General features: G+C 44.6%; 1 protein-coding gene across 1 annotated transcript in view; it reads right to left on the bottom strand.

Moving 5' to 3' along the window:
- LOC142309770 (tolloid-like protein 2) overlaps window positions 1-23,073 on the bottom strand; it is a 347,584-nt gene that overhangs the window by 119,995 nt on the left and 204,516 nt on the right. The gene's annotated exons all lie outside the window — the stretch shown is intronic.

Genomic DNA, 23,073 nt, shown 5'->3' with positions numbered 1-23,073 from the left:
CGCCTATTTCTCACTGCATGCAAGTGCAGCATGTTTGCATAGCCGAAAAAATAATAAAAGTCTGATGCTAACAACTGACAACTGACATGAACCAAACACGGATGAAAATGTGATCCAGTACGCTAAGGCTAGTTTCACACTTGCGTTGAACGGCATCCGTTGCATTGCATTGTGTGACGGATGCAATGGATGTGTTGCATTTAGTGGCACAATGGATGCAACGGATCGTACAAAACAACGGAATCAGCTTTTTTTTTTTTTCTTCTTTACAGTTTTACCGGCCGCAGACTATTGTGAACGATCAGCTGATCACCTGGCTGCCGGGTGATCAGCTGATCGCTCACAGTAGCCGGTTGGCGGGTGATCAGCTGATCGCTCACAGCAGCCGGTCGCCGGGTGATCAGCTGATCACTCACAGTGGCGCTGAGCACGTCAGTGTCGCGGGGATGCATGGCTGGAGACAGGTGAGTGTGTGTGTGTGTGTGTACATGTGGACTGCGGGAGGAGGTGGTGCCGAGCGGGGAAGTATCGGGCTCCCTGCACACGTAGCCAGGGTAAATATCGGGTAACTAAACAAAGCACTTTGCTTGGTTACCCGATATTTACCTTGGTTACCAGGGTACACCGCTTAGCGCTGGCTCCTTGCACACGTAGCCAGGGTAAATATCGGGTAACTAGGCAAAGCGCATTGCTTAGTAACCCGATGTGTACCCTGGTTACGTGTGCAGGGAGCCAGAGAGAGCATGCGCAGCAAAATCCTAAGGATTCCGCTGCTCAAAAAACGTTACATGCTGCGTTCCTTCTGCTTGACGGAAGCAATGCAGCGTCGGCCAGCGGAAGAAACGCAGGTCCATCACTCGCAATCCGTTGTCCATACAAGTCTATGGGAAGCAGCGGAATCCGTTAACAAATTCCGTTGTTTTCCAAAACGGCGGATTGCAACTGAAGGAAAACAACGCAAGTGTGAAACTAGCCTTATGAAAATAGGTGATTTTTTTTTCACATGCTTGAAAAATAAATTCATCTGAATAATGGTCCACAATTTGCCGAAGTGACAGATGAGTTTTAGTCCAGCCATGTGAATCCATCCTAAGACTGTTTTAGGGATTTTATGTATGCAGGCTCCATGACATCACTATTCTCTACTGGTTGGGTGGTTGTCCATGTTTAATAATTATTGCACTGATTAGGACCGCCCACTGGACTACAACCGAAAAGCTGGCTTAGGTTAGTTTCACACTTGCGTTGTGCGGCATCTGTCACATTGCGTTGTGTGACGCATGTAACGGATGCGTTGCATATAGTGGCACAACTGATGCGACGGATGCTGCAAAACAACGGAATCCGTTATACATTTTTTTCAACAATTACTCAACTGAGCATGCGCAGTTGTGTAATAACGGATGCGTCACAGAAATCCGTCAAATGACGGATTCCGACGGATTCCGCCACCATAGGCTTCCATTACAAAAATGACGGACGCTGACAGAATCCAACATATTGTGTTTTTTTGACGCTTAGGGAAGCGCAGAAAAACGCTACATGCTGCGTTGTTTCCGCCCGGCGGATGCAATGCAGCGTCGGCCGGCGGATGCAACGCAGGTACATCAGTCGCAATGCGTCGTCCATACAAATCTATGGGAAGCAGCGGAATCCGTTAACGGATTCCGCTGTTTTCCAAAACGGCGGATTGCGACTGAAGGAAAAAAATGCAAGTGTGAAACTAGCTTAAACTTAGGATTTTGGTAAATAAAATACAAATTACAATAATCTTATTTCAGAAATTAAATACTTAGCTCCCTCTGCTATAAATCACAAATCGGAATGCATGTGCAAAGTAACTTTTTGGGATTGTCATCATATATACAATTGATATTGTAAATCAAAGAACTCAACTACTTTTACATGTATTGCATATCCTTAAAATAGGTCATAAAGGTCTGATTTGCCGGGGTCCAACATCTGGCACCCCTGCAGATCAGCTGTTGTCTGTGCCAGTAGCAGGCAGCTGGAAATGCTCAGTTCCAGTCCTGCCTTTTCAACAAGATGGCAGCTGGGTAGTGCCCATCCTTCTATTGATTTGAATGGGAGGTGGATTTGCAGTAACCGATCAAGGACGCTATCTGTTGACAGTGCAGCTTCGGAGCTGAATATATCCAGCTGCATGTTGCCGCCACCAGCACTGAGAATAGCTAATCGGCAGGAGTGCGAGGTGTCAGACCCCAACCAATCAGTGATGACCTATCCTACAGATAGGCCATTAATGTACACAACTTTGTTGGTTATAAATGACAAAATATATAATTGGTGGAGGAAGGTTGAACTAGATGGACCAAAGTCTTTTTCAACCTATGTAACTATGTAACTATAAAAAGAGTAGTGGATATCCTCTTTAAAGCTGCCTATACATGCAAAATAGCCGATGAGTAAATGCTCATTTTGCCAAAACGTATTTTGATGTAGTTCACCATAAACCCTTTCTTACAACTTCACCATGGCCAAGCACAAATATGTTTTACTAAATGAAACATCCAAAATCCTACTCTCCCCCAGTACCTTCAATGGAGGAAAAGTAGTGCTGGCTAGAAGTCCCTTCTGACATTAGAACCTCTGTCCATTTCTAAAATGACTGGTTTGAATGCTTTTTCTCAAGTGTATGGCCAGTTCTATTGCATCAAAACAAGAATGACATAATGATGCTCGTCACTTGATCCTGATATAAAGGAAGTCATGAGCCTGATAGGACTGAAACATGTACATTATTGAACTCTTAAAATTAATTCTGGTTGATATTTATGTTTTTTTGGGGGGGATACGTGGAAACTGGACATGCATATATCGCGCAAACAAATACAAATAAAGGAAGATCACACTGAATCCCTTCATGTGCAGATAAATCTATTTAGTTTTTCTCGTTATAAATCAAACAGGTTGAACTTGTTGTAAGATGAATTACACAGTCAATTAAAAATGTTTTGCATGTATCAAATTGTGACATAAAATGAACCGGGAGATTGAATTGCAAATTACCCCGTAGTGCACATTGCAAGCCTGACCTTTGTGCTATTGTCTTAACAAGCAGAAAAGATCTTTTCAGGCCTGCAGATACATTCTTTCCCAGGGACCAGAATAAACTCTCTGGCTGGCAAACAGCTAGGGACAGATACTATGCAATGATTAAATGTTTGGGGTTTTTAATTAACACTGCATCTTTACAGTATTTATTTCTGTGTGTACTTTTTCAGCATTTTTTTTTTCTTCTAAAAAATTTCCCTTCACTCAAATACTGATGAATCACACCTCGATTAACATGGGTAGAAGCTTCTTTTCTCACTTATGGTTGGCAATGCACTAATTTTGATGGACAAAGTTTCTGAATGCTACAGACACCAGTGTCTTTTAATCAGGATCCAACCCCAAAAGATCAGGCAAACACCCATCAGCAAGCTGCAGGGGAACAATTCCTATTTAATATTTTGTGTCATGTGTACAGGCAGTTTTAGGAGGTGGACTTGCCCCTGTACTGGTTATGCTATGTATCCTATGTGTTATACCAAGTGTATTGTATATGTTAATATGTGAATGATGCAAGCTAGGTGCAGGTTCCAGATGCAGCAGAGCTGAGATTGTTACCAGTGCGCGCCACATAGTGGTTGGGTTGAGATAGAAGCAGAGTGGGAAAGAATAGGGTTAAGGGGGAGTGACAGATGCGGGAAGGAGGACAGGAGGGACGGCTCGAGAGTTAACAAGTAAAGAACAGGGTGCAAGTGCGAGGAGACATGGTCTGTTGTTAGGGCCGGTGAGGGAACCCTGATGTAACCTTGGGATGTCCAGAACCTACGGCTCACCCCGGCGAGCTTAGAGAGTCGTCCGGCTAGAGAACTATCGGTGCCTAACATCAGAGGTAGATGTGAGGTAAAGGGAGAAGAAGGAATGGCCCAAACCTTGAAGCTTGAGAACAAGGTCCAAGATAGTGGGGGGGAGGGGGGCAGGTCGAGGAGCAGTGCCCCACACTAAGAGAAAGAAAGGAAAAGAAGGTCATGACTCTCATAACTGTGTGTAGAATAAAAACAAACGATTCTGGTTGGCTAAGTGAACCGCAGTGTTGCGTGTATTACTAACTGTCAATGACAGCGATATAGTGGACACCAGCCTGAAGGAACCAGTTAGTGTCATGCACCCCACATGAAGTGAAAACTGCGCACAAAGTCTCCATGGCAAAGGTGTAGGGCGCTCGTACAGCCTGCGGCCACCCCCTTGTTCACAGTAACCAAATCTTGTTTTCTAATGTTTCTCATTTCAAACTACAAAGTGTGAATTAAAAACCGCAGCTCAGAATATTCTCAAACGTTGAGGGAAGATTGCAGATTCCTGTATTCAGATTTGCAGCGCAGAACTGGAGCCACTGTTGAGTGTGGATTTGCAAAGTACTATTCCCTGTTACTAGACTTTACAGTTTTTGTTCATAAGCTTCATGCACTCCTTCCCCAGCAAAGTCTATGAGAAATCCAAAATGCGTTCTTTTTCTTACAAGTTTTGCTTCAGAATTTCTGCAGCAAAAAGAAGTAGCATGTCACTTCTTTTCTGCCTTCTTCCCCTAAAAACCCGCAGGGACAATACTGCAGGCAAAAACGCGGTAAATCTGCACCAAAACCTCACCAAAACACGGTAAAACCGCATGTGTTTTTGGTGCATTTTTTTCCGCAGGTAGGTGCGTTTTTCACTGGAGAACATTTCTGCAGTGTGGGCACATAGCATTACTATATAAATAAACACGTTAGTCTTACTTTTGGATACATTGCATCGATTTTTATTCACAAAACAATATAAATAACCAAAGTTTGGGGGAAGGTCCTTGAAGCTACCAGATCTGGCATATGTTACCAAAATAGGATTGCTACTTCCAATAGGTGGCGCTGTGCTAGAGTTTGTCTCCTTTACTGGAGAGACAATTTGAATATTTCCCAGAGGGGCATTGCAGCTATAAGTCCCCTTACCTGGCAGCCAGACTGGCTTGCAAAGTCTCCTTAAGGAGAATAGTGTTCCCCCGTGGTCCCCACATAGCTTTCTCATGAGCCAGATCAGACACCCCCATACTTTGCACTGACGAGGGGCAAGCACCCCGAAACACCGTGTCTGCAAATTGGGATTCTGATCTGGCTTATATATCCTGAGTCATATTTCAAAGGATTGTTGAAAATCCACTTGTGACCTTTAGGATCGCTACTTCCAATAGGTGGCGCTGTGCTAGAGTTTGTCTCCTTTACTGGAGAGACAATTTGAATATTTCCCAGAGGGGCATTGCAGCTATAAGTCCCCTTACCTGGCAGCCAGACTGGCTTGCAAAGTCTCCTTAAGGAGAATAGTGTTCCCCCGTGGTCCCCACATAGCTTTCTCATGAGCCAGATCAGACACCCCCATACTTTGCACTGACGAGGGGCAAGCACCCCGAAACACCGTGTCTGCAAATTGGGATTCTGATCTGGCTTATATATCCTGAGTCATATTTCAAAGGATTGTTGAAAATCCACTTGTGACCTTTAGGATCGCTACTTCCAATAGGTGGCGCTGTGCTAGAGTTTGTCTCCTTTACTGGAGAGACAATTTGAATATTTCCCAGAGGGGCATTGCAGCTATAAGTCCCCTTACCTGGCAGCCAGACTGGCTTGCAAAGTCTCCTTAAGGAGAATAGTGTTCCCCCGTGGTCCCCACATAGCTTTCTCATGAGCCAGATCAGACACCCCCATACTTTGCACTGACGAGGGGCAAGCACCCCGAAACACCGTGTCTGCAAATTGGGATTCTGATCTGGCTTATATATCCTGAGTCATATTTCAAAGGATTGTTGAAAATCCACTTGTGACCTTTAGGATCGCTACTTCCAATAGGTGGCGCTGTGCTAGAGTTTGTCTCCTTTACTGGAGAGACAATTTGAATATTTCCCAGAGGGGCATTGCAGCTATAAGTCCCCTTACCTGGCAGCCAGACTGGCTTGCAAAGTCTCCTTAAGGAGAATAGTGTTCCCCCGTGGTCCCCACATAGCTTTCTCATGAGCCAGATCAGACACCCCCATACTTTGCACTGACGAGGGGCAAGCACCCCGAAACACCGTGTCTGCAAATTGGGATTCTGATCTGGCTTATATATCCTGAGTCATATTTCAAAGGATTGTTGAAAATCCACTTGTGACCTTTAGGATCGCTACTTCCAATAGGTGGCGCTGTGCTAGAGTTTGTCTCCTTTACTGGAGAGACAATTTGAATATTTCCCAGAGGGGCATTGCAGCTATAAGTCCCCTTACCTGGCAGCCAGACTGGCTTGCAAAGTCTCCTTAAGGAGAATAGTGTTCCCCCGTGGTCCCCACATAGCTTTCTCATGAGCCAGATCAGACACCCCCTTACTTTGCACTGACGAGGGGCAAGCACCCCGAAACACCGTGTCTGCAAATTGGGATTCTGATCTGGCTTATATATCCTGAGTCATATTTCAAAGGATTGTTGAAAATCCACTTGTGACCTTTAGGATCGCTACTTCCAATAGGTGGCGCTGTGCTAGAGTTTGTCTCCTTTACTGGAGAGACAATTTGAATATTTCCCAGAGGGGCATTGCAGCTATAAGTCCCCTTACCTGGCAGCCAGACTGGCTTGCAAAGTCTCCTTAAGGAGAATAGTGTTCCCCCGTGGTCCCCACATAGCTTTCTCATGAGCCAGATCAGACACCCCCATACTTTGCACTGACGAGGGGCAAGCACCCCGAAACACCGTGTCTGCAAATTGGGATTCTGATCTGGCTTATATATCCTGAGTCATATTTCAAAGGATTGTTGAAAATCCACTTGTGACCTTTAGGATCGCTACTTCCAATAGGTGGCGCTGTGCTAGAGTTTGTCTCCTTTACTGGAGAGACAATTTGAATATTTCCCAGAGGGGCATTGCAGCTATAAGTCCCCTTACCTGGCAGCCAGACTGGCTTGCAAAGTCTCCTTAAGGAGAATAGTGTTCCCCCGTGGTCCCCACATAGCTTTCTCATGAGCCAGATCAGACACCCCCATACTTTGCACTGACGAGGGGCAAGCACCCCGAAACACCGTGTCTGCAAATTGGGATTCTGATCTGGCTTATATATCCTGAGTCATATTTCAAAGGATTGTTGAAAATCCACTTGTGACCTTTAGGATCGCTACTTCCAATAGGTGGCGCTGTGCTAGAGTTTGTCTCCTTTACTGGAGAGACAATTTGAATATTTCCCAGAGGGGCATTGCAGCTATAAGTCCCCTTACCTGGCAGCCAGACTGGCTTGCAAAGTCTCCTTAAGGAGAATAGTGTTCCCCCGTGGTCCCCACATAGCTTTCTCATGAGCCAGATCAGACACCCCCATACTTTGCACTGACGAGGGGCAAGCACCCCGAAACACCGTGTCTGCAAATTGGGATTCTGATCTGGCTTATATATCCTGAGTCATATTTCAAAGGATTGTTGAAAATCCACTTGTGACCTTTAGGATCGCTACTTCCAATAGGTGGCGCTGTGCTAGAGTTTGTCTCCTTTACTGGAGAGACAATTTGAATATTTCCCAGAGGGGCATTGCAGCTATAAGTCCCCTTACCTGGCAGCCAGACTGGCTTGCAAAGTCTCCTTAAGGAGAATAGTGTTCCCCCGTGGTCCCCACATAGCTTTCTCATGAGCCAGATCAGACACCCCCATACTTTGCACTGACGAGGGGCAAGCACCCCGAAACACCGTGTCTGCAAATTGGGATTCTGATCTGGCTTATATATCCTGAGTCATATTTCAAAGGATTGTTGAAAATCCACTTGTGACCCTTAGGATCGCTACTTCCAATAGGTGGCGCTGTGCTAGAGTTTGTCTCCTTTACTGGAGAGACAATCAAAATAGTCTAGATAGATATATTTTTTACCCTCAGCCATAGAACTCCAGCTCAAGGGCATCCAGAATAAGTTTGAATGTGACGTTTAACTATGGAATACTGTAGACCTATATGGTGCCCCACATACTCATTTTGTTAATATTTTTTTTTTGTATTCTAGAAAAGGTATTTCTTGTGTTTATTAACCTGATATGCAAAAACAAGGTCCCAAGTATGCACTGGCAAGAATATCCAACTGCAGAGGAAAGCATTGTTTGCTGTGCTTTGCAGAGGGGAACAGATTTAAAAAAATGGTGTGCCTATTGGCAATATAATCTGTATGCCTAAACAGTAGTACGACATTAGTCCTACCTCTCTGGATTAATAATCCTACCAGAAACCTTTATTAACCATTTATCCACTTTTTTAAATACACAGATATGAAAAATTCTTAGAAATTAAATGGTATTTACACATTTGCAGCCAATTATTTTTCACCTGCACTGGTATAACTTTGTAATTGAAAAATCTACCAATTTGGATATGCAGGTCCTATGTGGGCTTATGTGTCTCTACAGCAACAGACGACAAAAACAAAGTAGTCTTATCAAGGATTTTCACTGACTTTCATCTGTCCTTTAATTCTTCGATGTCTAATCATCCAACCCCCAAAATGGAAAAGTGGTATTTTGGGGAAAGGGTTGGTACCAAGTCATAGCAGATTTCCCCTTCTACCTAATGATGGAGTATTACTGTGTATGTGTATTAACTTTTAAAACGTGCTTGTTGCTGTTAGCTCTATCAGCGAAACAATTGCGGTCGCAGGGATTGCGACAGGGCCTGGGGGTGCAGGGGGCCCGCCGACTCCAGCACCTGTTTCAGCTGGATGTGCATCCGAGGGCGTGTATCCAGCTGAAATACATTGCAGAACAGAGATCTGTCGGGTCCCTGCACTGAGATGTGCCGGCCGCAAATTAAGGCTATGATATATTCATTGCTCCCCGAGCCCATAATCTTGGGTATGGACAGCAGAGAATATTCTGACACAGCTGACAAGTGGGCACGCATACCAGTGACATAATGCACTGCTCCGCATACACGCTGGTCAGGTGCAAGCATGCCAGTGCCAGAGGATGACACCAGGGGAGCTGCAGGAAGAATAAAAACTGTTAAAATCAATGACATTTTTTTTAAAAAAGCATTTAAAAAGCTGAGAAAGTGTGTGTGTGTGTGTGTGTGTGTGTGTGTGTGTGTGTGTGTGCGTGTGTACATTGCCCAAAGCCCTTTAAGGGGTAAGCCATTATATTTATATTGAGGAGTTTACATGTCCCCTCCATGAATGGCAGTTCATAAATGGTCTTATGACCAGATCTACTCCTGGACACCTCCACTGAAACATTTTTTTTATGTGCAGTGTTCTGGGTTTTTTTTATTAACTGAAGGGGGCTGACAGATATGTCTAAGTCCTGCTGTTTAAACAAACATAGCAAATAAACAACATCGGACCTTGACAAGACAGGCAACCCTGAATTCTATGTTTTAACCCTTGCAGCATGTTGTCTTCAGCTTACATAGCAAAAACCTGCTGACCCTTTAATTATTACTAAGTGACACAAAATCATGTCCCAAACACAATTGTTAAAGTTATCATTAAAATGGTCAACTCATTTGAAGAAAACCCCATGGCAAACAGAAGCTGGCCAGATCATCACCTTATGACCATCATGGGTTGGCCTTCTCTTACAATCAGGGATCTACTGTTATTACTGCTAAAAGATGCATATGGTTATAGGGTAAAAAGTACAATTACAATTCTAGAATTTGTTCGGACCCCTTGAATTTTTCAACCTTTTCCCACATTTCAGGCTTCAAACATAAAGATAAAAATGTTAATGTTGTGGTGAAGAATCAACAACAAGTGGGACACAATTGTAAAGTTGAACAAAATGTATTGCTTATTTTAAACTTTATAAAAAAATAAATAACTGAAACGTGGGGCGTGCAATATTATACGTCCCCTTTAAGTTAATACTTTGTAGCGCCACCTATTGCTGAGATTACCAAATAGAGAGGAAGCCCTGCGTCACCGGTGAGTAGGTGCACGGAAGTAAAAAACAATAGCCAAGGAGGGTAACCCCGGCACACTACAACCCCCAAAAAAAGACGTATGATGGTATTATGCTGTATTCTTTATTTAGAAGCAAAAAATGGAAAATATGTACACGCAATTCGTCCACAATAGGTCGACGTTTCGGCAGTAAGCCTTCGTCAGACTGGACTTTTTTTTATCAGGATTGATATGTTAGATACAAAAATCTCCACAATAGGTAGGTAATACCGTTTGGGAAGCCTTCAACTAGGAGTGATGAAGTAAAGGCGAGCGTTGTGTACTGTATCACTTAAGGGTCGTTCTTTTAATAGGGTCACGCCACAGTGGCCTCAGCTATGGGCTGTATGGCAATAATATGCGGCTGAGTTAAATCTCTAAGACACTGGCCAGCAGTGTCCTTCAAGCAGCTTTGGTAGAGGGTGATTGTGTGGTCACATTGGTGTGATTATGCACAGTCTTGTGCCTGCATAACAAGGTAAACGGTCTGTATGTACGATATAACCGGTAGAACCGGAAAAGGAAAAGACCAGAGTCCTGTGCTGCCGCTGGACGTGTGGGCTTGTAGTGTGCCTGCAGGACCCTCACACAAGCCCACACGTCCAGCGGCAGCACAGGACTCTGGTCTTTTCCTTTTCCGGTTCTACCGGTTATATCGTACATACAGACCGTTTACCTTGTTATGCAGGCACAAGACTGTGCATAATCACACCAATGTGACCACACAATCACCCTCTACCAAAGCTGCTTGCAGGACACTGCTGGCCAGTGTCTTAGAGATTTAACTCAGCCGCATATTATTGCCATACAGCCCATAGCTGAGGCCACTGTGGCGTGACCCTATTACAAGAACGACCCTTAAGTGATACAGTACACAACGCTCGCCTTTACTTCATCACTCCTAGTTGAAGGCTTCCCAAACGGTATTACCTACCTATTGTGGAGATTTTTGTATCTAACATATCAATCCTGATAAAAAAAAGTCCAGTCTGACGAAGGCTTACTGCCGAAACGTCGACCTATTGTGGACGAATTGCGTGTACATATTTTCCATTTTTTGCTTCTAAATAAAGAATACAGCATAATACCATCATACGTCTTTTTTTGGGGGTTGTAGTGTGCCGGGGTTACCCTCCTTGGCTATTGCTGAGATTACAGCTGCAAGTTGCTTGGGTTATGTGTCTATCAGTTTTGCACATTGAGAGACTGAAATTCTTGCTGATTCTTCCTTTGCAAACAGCTGGAGCTGAGTGAGGTTGGATGGAGAGCGTTTGTGAACAGCAGTTTTCAGCTCTTTCCACAGATTCTCAATTGGATTCAGGTCTGGACTGTGACTTGGCCATTCTAACACCTGGATACGTTTATTTGTGAACCATTCCATTGTAGAGTTTGCTTTATGATCATTGTCTTGATGGAAGACAAATCTCCTTCCCAGTCTCAGGTCTTTTGCAGACTCCAACAGGTTTTCTTCAAGAATGGTTCTGTATTTGGCTCCATCCATCTTCCCATCAATTTTAACCATCTTCCCTGTCCCTGCTGAAGAAAAGCAGGCCCAAACCATGTTGCTGCCACCACCATGTTTGACAGTGGGGATGGTGTGTTCAGGGTGATGAGCTGTGTTGCTTTTACGCCAAACATATCGTTTGGCATTGTGCCCAAAAAGTTCGATTTTGGTTTCATCTAACCAGAGCACCTTCTTCCACATGATTGGTGTGTCTCCCAGGTGGCTCGTGGCAAACTTTAAACGACACTTTTTATGGATATCTTTGAGAAATGGCTTTCTCCTGGCAACTCTTCCATAAAGGCCAGATTTGTGCAGTGTACGACTGATTGTTGTCCTATGAACCGACTCTCCCACCTCAGCTTTAGATATCTACAGTTCATCCAGAGTGATCATGGGCCTCTTGGCTTCATCTCTGATCAGTCTTCTTGTTTGAGATGAAAGTTTGGATTGATGAACGGGTCTTGGTAGATTGGCAGTGGTATGATATTCCTCCTATTTCAATATGATCGCTTGCACAGTGCTCCTATATACAGTTTATGTATATATATATATATATATATATATATAATATATGTGTGTGTGTGTGTGTGTGTGTGTATACACACACACACACACACGTAGGAACACTTTTGTTCTACCTTCATGCAATAAAAATATAAACATTTTCAATACTTCATTATTTAGCTTTATTTTTGGTGCGGCATAAAATTATTCTAAACTATCTTACGAACAGCAATGTAACCTTAACTGCACCATATTAACTTCAAATAAAGACTGGTTATCCAAACTTGTAAAGCTGGTGATGACATGGATTTATAGGGGTTTTACTGTGCACTCTAATAAACCAACCCAATTAAATTCTATATGAGGCCATGTTAAGCCCCAGTGGTTATGATTAAAAGATACTGTTGTCAGCATAATTAAAGTAATGAAACTTTTCATCAACTTTTAATTTGCTTTTTCTAAAAAAGTAATGTTATTACTTTCAATTCGCTGAATCATTTATAAATCTCCTGGTTTCAAGGAACATTCCTTTAAAAAAACAAGTCAAGATTAACTCTTTGGGGAATAATTAGTTGACTGTTGCGATTGGGTTGGACACAACAAACAACATTTTTGAAGAAATCTATCATTGAAAAATAACAGGTTTTTAAAAGGTGACAACTAGCATAAAATACCTGAGAAAGGCATAAAAAGGCGCTCATTGTACCCTTGGCTTGACCTAACAATTCAGTGTACCTTCCCATCTACTTATTTTCCAGGTCAATTTAGGGGAGTGATGCAAAGCCCTCAGAGACCAGCCTCTTGGACTAGACACCTGAAAAGCATGGTTTCCATCCAACATCTCAATATGAAATGTTTTAGAGTAAAGCCTGCTTTACACGCTACAATATAACTTACGATGTGTCGGCGGGGTCACGTCGTAAGTGACGCACATCCGGCATCGTAAGTTAGATTGTAGCGTGTGACAGCTACGTGCGATTGCGATTGAACGTTAAAACGTTCATCGCCTGCACGTCGTTCAATTGCTAAAAACTGAACGTGAGGTTGTTCAATGTTCCCGAGGTAGCACACATCGCAGTGTGTGACACCCCGGGAACGATGAATACATCTTACCTGCTTCCCGCTGCTCCCACCGCCAATGTGGAAGCAAGAAGGTGGGCAGGATGTTTACGTCTCGCTCATCTCCGCCCCTCCGCTTCTATTGGCCGGCTGCCGCGTGACGTCGATGTGACGCCGAACGTCCCTCCCACTCCAGGAAGTGGATGTTCGCTGCCCACATCGAGGTAGTATGGAAGGGTAAGTATGTGTGACGGCAAATAATTGTTTGTGCAACACGTTCAACAAATTGAACGTGCCGCACATACGATGGGGGCGGTTACGATCGCATACGATATCGTATGCTTAATCGTAACGTGTAAAGCAGGCTTAAAACATACAAGGCTGCAATAAACCATACAATAAAGAGCGCATACAAGCCTGTAATAATAATTATCACTTTAAATCAACATTTTATATTAAACATTTTTACTTTATTTATTTCCAATATCAAGGTCTATATTTTGGAAAAAATAAATACTGTATATAATTTTTTTTTTTCACTCGAGCCACTAGGCCAAATACTAGACTTACACTTCCTGTACTGTATAGGTTAGCTCTGACTCACTGACTTATATAGGAGAGCTCTCTAGGCACGCTTTGATCAAGCAATATGAAGAGGATGGGGATGGGGAGTTGAGCTTCTGGAGTGCTCTCTACAGGACAGGATGTATGTACTATTTAATAAGGTGATCTTCAGCACTCAAATGACAGAACGTTACATAGGAGACAAAGTATTGTTTGCTGTAAATGCATTATTATTATTTGCAGAAAATTTCACGCACAACATTTCAACCTATTGAGGCCAATCTCACATGTCATCTGCTAGTATGAGTATTACAATAACAGTGTAGCTGAGCAGGTCAAATATGTATAACTGAGCCTGTGGCTCAATATAGGAGAGTGCTGATCTACAGAATACAAAGGTTTGTGGTAGCTGGATATGCAGTAGGGGCACGTATGTCACGAGCGTGTCATGGGTAACAGAATGTGGTTTCTGGCGGTAGATGGTCAAGTGAGTAGTGAGTTTGGTTGCTCAAACTGCTCCCTGACTTTCCATTGTTCCTGCTGTCAGTATTCATTGGTATAGGTAGCTTTCCTGCTGCATTCATCTCTCCCCTTTTGGACAGAGTAGGAGCTTGCGTACCACCCAGCTGCTGATCATCAATATTCTGTTGGTGCTTTAATACCCCTTTCTTGGACTGGTGCTGGTAATATTTTTCAGTTCATTTAAGCCTTGGTTGCAAACAGGTGGCTTGTACTCCTCTATGGTATCATTGCTGAAAACTTTGCTGAACACCTACCTGTGTCATCTGTAGATAAGAAATTCAAGAATTTTTCTCCTGCATGTCTTCCTAGTGTCGTCTATAGTGTTTACAGGGTTGACGAAGAACTCATCCCATTCGTTCCCTATTTAGAGCCCAGCACTAGGGAAACCTAGGGTATCCGGCTTGGCACATAGGTGCAGAACCTATCTAGGGTGGTAAGGGACTCCAGGGACCAGCAGTAGATTTGGTCAGGGGTCACTATCCTCCCTTTCCCTAGACACAGGTTTTCCCTTCCCTTTCGCGTTTTGCTTAGTACTTCCCTGTACCTTGTGTGACAACAGATGAGTCCTACGGAGGTGTCAGCATGGTGTTGTGGTGAAGATTACCATATTAAATATAGTTTTCTTCTGAACATAACCCATTTATATTAGTCTAGTACTAGGCTTAGTAGCTACAGATGACCGGTGCTGTTTAATTTTGGGTTCTTCGGGTTCAGGTGGACTTTAGATAAAGTTCTGTTCGGGACTCAGACTTGACCTGAACCTCACTGGAAGTCACTGATTGGACAGTTTGTCTCCTCCCCTCATATACAACCAGCGATAGAGTACTTCCGAGGAAGGTAGGACGGAGTTTTTTCTTTTTCTTTTTTATACACATCCGATAACGCTCTTGTAACTCCCAGTGCAAGCCATTCAGTCATTTCAAGTGGCTCGCACTGGGTCAAGTACCAAGCGTACATGAGAACAGTGATGCTCGCTCGAGTGGTTAGCATAGGTAAAGCACCCGAATTCCAAACTCAACTACTATTTTTTTATTTATTTTTTTTGCAAAAATAAACTACCACCAAACTTTATTGTTTGGGTGCACTGATGTCTTTTAGTAGCCAGTGTAAAAATAGCAAGAATTGGTTTTTTTTCTTACTAATTTAGATATGGAAAAATTGAAACTGAAATAAAAATGTTATCAGACTTAAAAAAAAACAAAAAAAACTAATTTATACAATGAGTAATTTCCAGATGATACATACCCTTAATATGGTATTTACAGATCACACATGTGGCTATAATGTGGCCTTTATATGGTACGGTACATCTAATGATATTGTTCGTTATGTGCACTTTATATATTCAAATAGCTGTAGTACCCGGGCGCTGCCCGGGATAGTAACTGTCTCTTTGTCTCTCTCCCAGTCTCTATCTATCTGTCTCTGTCTGTCTGTCTCTGTCTATCTGTCTCTGTCTGTATCAGTCACTCTGTCTGTTTCTCTATCAGTCTCTCTGTCTGTCTCTGTATTAGTTTGTCTGTCTCTATCTCTGTATCTGTCTCTCTCTATCTCTGTGTCTGTCTGTCTCTCTCTATCACTGTGCCTGTCTGTCTCTCTCTGTCTGTCAGTCTCTTTCCTCGTCTGTCTCATTCCAGGTCTGTCTCGTTCCAGGTCTGTCTCGTTCCAGGTCTGTCTCTTTCCACGTCTGTCTCTTTCCACGTCTGTCTCTTTCCCCGTCTGTCTCTTTCCCCGTCTGTCCCTTTCCACGTCTGTCCCTTTCCCCGTCTGTCCCTTTCCCCGTCTGTCCCTTTAACCGTCTGTCCCTTTCCCCGTCTGTCCTTTTCCCCGTCTGTCCCTTTCCCCGTCTGTCCCTTTCCTTGTCTGTCCCTTTCCTTGTCTGTCCCTTTCCTCGTCTGTCTTTTTCCCCATTTGTCTCTTTCCCCATTTGTCTTTGTCTCTTTATTTGTCTCTGTCTCTTTCCCTGTCTCTTTACTTGTCTGTCTTTTTTCCCGTCTCCCTCTTTCCCCGTCTGCCTCTTTCCCCGTCTGCCTCTTTCCACGTCTGTCTCTTTCCCCGTCTGTCTCTTTCCCCGTCTGTCTCTTTCCCCGTCTGTCTCTTTCCCCGTCTGTCCCTTTCCCCGTCTGTCTCTTTCCCCGTCTGTCCCTTTCCCCGTCTGTCCCTTTCCCCGTCTGTCTCTTTCCCCATTTGTCTCTTTCCCCATTTGTCTCTGTCTCTTTATTTGTCTCTGTCTCTTTCCCTGTCTCTTGTCTCTGTCTTTTTTCCCGTCTGTCTCTTTCCCCGTCTGCCTCTTTCCCCGTCTGCCTCTTTTCCCCTCTGTCTCTTTTCCCCTCTGTCTCTTTCCCCGTCTGTCCCTTTCCCCTTCTGTCCCTTTCCCCGTCTGTCCCTTTCCCCGTTTGTCCCTTTCCCCGTCTGTCCCTTTCCCCGTCTGTCCCTTTCCCCGTCTGTCCCTTTCCCCGTCTGTCTCTTTCCCCGTCTGTCTCTTTCCCCGTCTGTCCCCTTCCCCGTCTGTCTCTTTCCCCGTCTGTCTCTTTCCTCGTCTGTCTCTTTCCCCGTCTGTCTCTTTCCCCATTTGTCTCTTTCTCTTTATTTGTCTCTGTCTCTTTCCCTGTCTCTTTACTTGTCTCTGTCTTTTTTCCCGTCTCCCTCTTTCCCCGTCTGCCTCTTTCCCCGTCTGCCTCTTTCCCCGTCTGCCTCTTTCCCCGTCTGCCTCTTTCCACGTCTGTCTCTTTCCCCGTCTGTCTCTTTCCCCGTCTGTCTCTTTCCCCGTCTGTCTCTTTCCCCGTCTGTCCCTTTCCCCGTCTGTCCCTTTCCCCGTCTGTCCCTTTCCCCGTCTGTCTCTTTCCCCATTTGTCTCTTTCCCCATTTGTCTCTGTCTCTTTATTTGTCTCTGTCTCTTTCCCTGTCTCTTGTCTCTGTCTTTTTTCCCGTCTGTCTCTTTCCCCGTCTGCCTCTTTCCCCGTCTGCCTCTTTTCCCCTCTGTCTCTTTTCCCCTCTGTCTCTTTCCCCGTCTGTCCCTTTCCCCTTCTGTCCCTTTCCCCGTCTGTCCCTTTCCCCGTCTGTCCCTTTCCCCGTCTGTCCCTTTCCCCGTCTGTCCCTTTCCCCGTCTGTCCCTTTCCCCGTCTGTCTCTTTCCCCGTCTGTCCCCTTCCCCGTCTGTCCCCTTCCCCGTCTGTCTCTTTCCTCGTCTGTCTCTTTCCCCGTCTGTCTCTTTCCCCATTTGTCTCTTTCTCTTTATTTGTCTCTGTCTCTTTCCCTGTCTCTTTACTTGTCTCTGTCTTTTTTCCCGTCTGTCTCTTTCCGCGTCTGTCTCTTTCCCCGTCTGTCTCTTTCCCTGTCTGCCTCTTTCCCCGTCTGCCTCTTTTCCCGTCTGTCTCTTTCCGCGTCTGTCTCTTTCCCCGTCTGTCTCTTTCCCCGTCTGTCTCTTTCCCCGTCTGTCTCGTTCCCCGTCTGTCTCGTTCCCCGTCTGTCTCGTTCCCCGTCTGTCTTGTTCCCCGTCTGTCTCGTTCCCCGTCTGTCTCGTTCCCCGTCTGTCTCGTTCCCCGTCTGTCTTGTTCCCCGTTTGTCTTGTTCCCCGTCTGTCTCGTTCCAGGTCTGTCTCGTTCCCCGTCTGTCCCTTTGCATGTCTGTCTGTTTCCACGTCTGTCTTTTTCCACATCTGTCTCTTTCCACGTCTGTTTCTTTCCACGCCTATCTCTTTCCCCATCTGTCCCTGTCTCTTTCCCTGTCTCTTTACTTGTCTCTGTCTCTTTCCCTGTTTCTTTACATGTCTCTGTCTCTTTCCCTGTCTCTTTCTTTGTCTCATTCTTTGCTTCTGTCTCTTTCCCCGTCTGTCTCTTTCCCCGTCTGTCTCTTTCCCCATCTGTCTCTTTCCCCATTTGTCTCTTTCCCCATTTGTCTTTGTCTCTTTATTTGTCTCTGTCTCTTTCCCTGTCTCTTTACTTGTCTGTCTTTTTTCCCATTTCCCTCTTTCCCCGTCTGTCCCTTTCCCCGTCTGTCCCTTTCCCCGTCTGTCCCTTTCCCCGTCTGTCCCTTTCCACGTTTGCCCCTTTCCCCGTCTGTCCCTTTCCCCGTCTGTCCCTTTCCCCGTCTGTCCCTTTCCCCGTCTGTCTCTTTCCCCGTCTGTCTCGTTCCCCGTCTGTCTCGTTCCCCGTCTGTCTCGTTCCCCGTCTGTCTCGTTCCCCGTCTGTCTCGTTCCCCGTCTGTCTCGTTCCCCGTCTGTCTCTTTCCCAATCTCTTTACTTGTTTGTCTCTTTCCCTGTCTCTTTACTTGTCTCTGTCTTTTTTCCCATCTCTTTCCCTGTCTGTCTCTTTCCCCGTCTGTCTCTTTCCCCATCTGTCTCATTCCCCGTCTGTCTCGTTCCCCGTCTGTCTCGTTCCCCGTCTGTCTCGTTCCCCGTCTCTGTTTTGTCTCTGTCTCTTTCCCTATCTCTTTACTTGTTTGTCTCTTTACGTGTCTCTGTCTCTTTCCCTGTCTCTTTCTTTGTCTCTTTCCTTTTTCTGTCTCTTTCCCCATCTGTCTCTTTCCCCGTCTGTCTCTTTACTTGTCTCTGTCTCTTTCCGTCTCTTTACTTGTCTCTGTCTCTTTCCCCGTCTGTCTCTTTCCCCGTCTGTCTCTTTCCCCATTTGTCTCTGTCTCTTTCCCTGTCTCTTGTCTCTGTCTTTTATCCCGTCTGTCTCTTTCCCCGTCTGTCTCTTTCCCCGTCTGTCTCTTTCCCCGTCTGTCTCTTTCCCCGTCTGTCTCGTTCCCCGTCTGTCTCGTTCCCCGTCTGTCTCGTTCCCCGTCTGTCTCTTTCTCTATCTCTTTACTTGTTTGTCTCTTTCCCTGTCTCTTTACGTGTCTCTGTCTCTTTCCCTGTCTCTTTCTTTGTCTCTTTCCTTGTTTCTGTCTCTTTCCCCATCTGTCTCTTTCCCCGTCTGTCTCTTTACTTGTCTCTGTCTCTTTCCGTCTCTTTACTTGTCTCTGTCTCTTTCCCTGTCTCTTTCCCTGTCTCTTTACTTGTTTGTTTATTTGTCTCTGTCTCTTTCCTTGTCTCTTCCCTTGTCTCTGTCTATTTCCCCGTCTGTCTCTTTTCCCGTCTGTTTCTGTCTCTTTACTTGTCTCTGTCTCTTTCCCTCTCTCTTTACTTTTTTCTGTCTCTTTACTTGTCTCTGTCTCTTTCCCTGTCTGTCTCTGTCTCTTTCCCTGTCTCTGTCTGTCTGCCTCTTTGGCCCGTTTCACACGTCAGTGAAAAACACAGACGTTTTTCACTGGCGTGTAAAACACGCACATGTCCCTGCGTGTGCCGAAATTCACGGCACACGTGGGTTGTCTAAGTGCAATCCGGGCTCCGTTCTCCGTGGCCCGTGATTGCACTTAGAGATTCACTCACCTGCGCCCGCTCCCGCTGTCCGTGGTGCTGAATCTCCCCGCGACGCAGCATCCGGCCGGCGGTGACCCCTGCAGGAGCTGCTTCCGGGTCGGCTGTGTCGCGCATAATGAATATGCGCGACAGTAATCAGCCGGCACAGAAGGAGCAGGGAGAACGGGCTGCAGAGGACATCGCTGGATGCTGGGTGAGTTAAAATGTTTATTATTTTAAAAGCACATTTTTTTCTGGCACGTGTTTCACGGACCACACCACTGCGTGGTCCGTGGAACATCAGTGATGCCAGAAAAAAAATGGACATGTCTCCGTGCAGCAATCACGCACACGCGGGTACGCTGCACGGAGACACGTGCAGTGACAAATCACTGACGTGTGAGCAGACCCATTCATTAGAATGGGTCTGCGTATGTCAGTGATTCTGGTACGTTTAAAAAAAAGCACAAACGTACCAGAATCACTAACGTGTGAAAGGGGCCTTAGACTGTCTGTCTCTCTCTATTCGTCTCCCCACCGAGATCTTATTATCTCACACATAAGCTTCTTATACTAACAACTTATTTTGTTCCTATAGCAACCAATTACAGCTCCTATTAATAACCTAATAGCTCGGCGCTCCCATGACTCTAATGGAGGCAGTTTTTTTGGAGAGTAACTGTAAAGCGCGGGGTTACATTTTCCCATGAAAACATAGTCTATGACATTCCCTGAGTCACATGGGGTGTCTGTGCAAAATTTCGTGCTTGTACATGCGACGGTGCGGATTTCTTTAACGGACATACACACACACACACACAAACACACACATACACACATACATACATACATACATACACTCAGCTTTATATACTAGATGTCCCTTGCAGTATTGCTGACTGCTTTGCTGCCTTTGATGTATCTTCAATCACATCATCAATTGAACAGAAATAGAATAAAAACCTGCTTTGACAAGACAGGTCAGAAATTTCCAATTCTTATTTTATATAAAACATTTCCTGACAGATTTGATGAAGAGGGTTTTTTTTTCTTTACTAATAACAGCGAGATGTGTTCAGAATCAAAACTTCTCTTTTTTTGGGCTAAATCACAAGAGCTTTCCTTCATTTCCAGCATAAAAGGATACAAAGGTGCAAAGACCCCCAGTAGGGAAACAAACAAAGTCCTTAGGATCACAAAACATTAGGATCTAGAGGGGGTATAGAAGAGAGAAAAAGAAGAAAAACTCTTCAAAACACAAAACGTTAAACAGGAAGATTTTGTACACTTTCCATAAAGGCCAAAGTGCAGAAACTTGACAGTTCGAAGGGCATGTCACACTTTAGCACTTCACAAACAAGTTATGTAGCAAGAGGCACATTGAAGGCTCATAATAGCCCCAAAAATACCAATGATGTGTTTAATCTCAAGGTCAGAAACAGCTTAAATAAGAACTATACCATGCTGAAAAGAAAAGAGGAAAACTCTAATTAGGACAACATTCCTGCCCCAATATGAGCCCTGCCTGCTATACCCATCCGCTACTTAAGAACATTGAATGACTACTTGGAAACAAAAAGGCATTCATCATATGGTGATGCAGTTAACGCTGTGTCAGGAACAATTTAAAGTAGAGATATAAAACTTTTAAAAGTTTGGCTCTCGGAGCACAACCCATAAATATAATGGAGCGCAAACCGTAAGTATAATGGATTTATCTGCAACTAGAATCACATGCTGTAGTCTGTGTATTTGCATATTGAAGAAGTGTAAAGCACAGCTGCCATACAACGCAGACATTATGCAAAAGTTTGGGAAGAAAAAGTAAGTACTTCACCATATAGCAATATCAAATGGACTGTTTATAGTCACAGTTGATAGCAACTGAGCAGAATTCAAATAGTGTTTGCAGTCTTAATCACAGAATACCAACTGGATATTAAAGGAATGAGACTATCCAAAGTCACTGTTTAAAAGTTCTCCACTACTTGGACAATCCTTTTTCCCACGTGCACCCCATACAACAAAAGAAGCTTATACTCACCAACGCTGTCGATGAGGTTACAGCAATACTGGAACTCGCATTTCTGGGGCCCACATAGCATTGTTATTACACACGAGTCCCACCACCAATCAGCGGCGGCTTCCTTCTCCCCTACTTCGCATGGTTAAGTAATTCACAGTAAGTGAGGGCCAGCCGCAGAGCTCACTTCCTGTTAGGCTGCTTTCACACATCCGGTTTTTGCTGTGCGGCACAATCCGGCTCTTTGCAGAAAAAACGCAAACGTTTTATGGCCTTGTGTTCGGTCCGTTTTTTTCCGGATGCGGCATATTTAGCCCATGCGGCGGCCGGATGGAACGTTGCCTGGCACGTTTTTTTGTCCTGCAAAAAAAACCGCATCGCGCCGCATCCTGCCGATGTGCCGCTTTTTCCAATGCATGACTATGGATGCTGGATGCGGCGCGATGCGGCAAAAACCGCATCCGGCCGCCGCATGCATTTTTTTGCACTGCGCATGCTCAGTAGCGTGCCGCAACCGGCAAAAACCGGACGGGCCGCATGTAAAAACTTATTTTAGCGGCATCCGTTGCGTTTAGAGCCAGATTTAGCCGCACTGCTAAAACCGGATGTGTGAAAGCAGCCTTAATTAGTTATATGTCCAAAGGCGGAGAGAAGGAAGCAGACGGTGATTGGTCATGGAGCTCAGGTGTCCCAACAATGTCACAGGGGCCCCCGGAACGAGAGTTCCGACATTGCTAGAACCGCACCGGCACTGAAGGTAAGCATAAGTTTTTTTATTTTTATGGGGGCAAACAAGGGGAATCAGTATGGGTTGTCCAAGTAGTGGACAAATAGTTTAATACAATCGGGTGGTTCCTTAAAGGGATTATCCGGACACTTATAAATAAGAATATTATTAAAATTATTACTAACAGAATATTAGAATAATAATTAAACTAAACGTAGTATTAGGCTTACTAATCCCAAAACACACTTCCTGGGTCACCTGCCAGTCTTTATATTTTGTGTTTGTTTCTACAAACAGCTCATACTTTGTAAATACATACTTTACATAAATGTGCTTCAAAACGTTATATTGATTTACAATATCCTTCAATTATACCAGGTGTCCCATTATCAAGTATCTTCATCAGTGCCTGGGTCATCATTCATTTGTGTGCTTAACTTTCATGTTTTTAAACATGACGGGTGCATTCTGACCAACAGATGTCTGAATGCACAACAAAAACACCCCATAACAACACCACAACAAGAGGGACATCAGGACTACAATAACAACAGAGGGCCCTAGCACTAGGGAGAGGGTAGATGGGACACCTCCTGCATTTACCTGCCACTGTACCCTGTACTCCTAGCCAGACCCTATACAGGCTTCGCATCTGTCGCCAAACAGGAACCTGAAGCCCTGAAAAGACCTTTCAATAGTTCTGGCTAGTGAGTGGGAAGGTAAGGCTCACTAGGCCAAACGATGCACTAATACAACAAAAGGTTAGGTGAGACAAACAGGGGAATAACAACCAAAATGGAAAATATATGACTTCAGGACAAATCCACAGCAGCTCCTTCTACTAAAGCCTGCTTTA

The sequence above is a fragment of the Anomaloglossus baeobatrachus genome, chromosome 5, assembly GCF_048569485.1.
Source record: "Anomaloglossus baeobatrachus isolate aAnoBae1 chromosome 5, aAnoBae1.hap1, whole genome shotgun sequence".
In the NCBI taxonomy this organism is placed as follows: domain Eukaryota; kingdom Metazoa; phylum Chordata; class Amphibia; order Anura; family Aromobatidae; genus Anomaloglossus; species Anomaloglossus baeobatrachus.
This window is presented reverse-complemented; position numbering and strand designations above follow the sequence as displayed.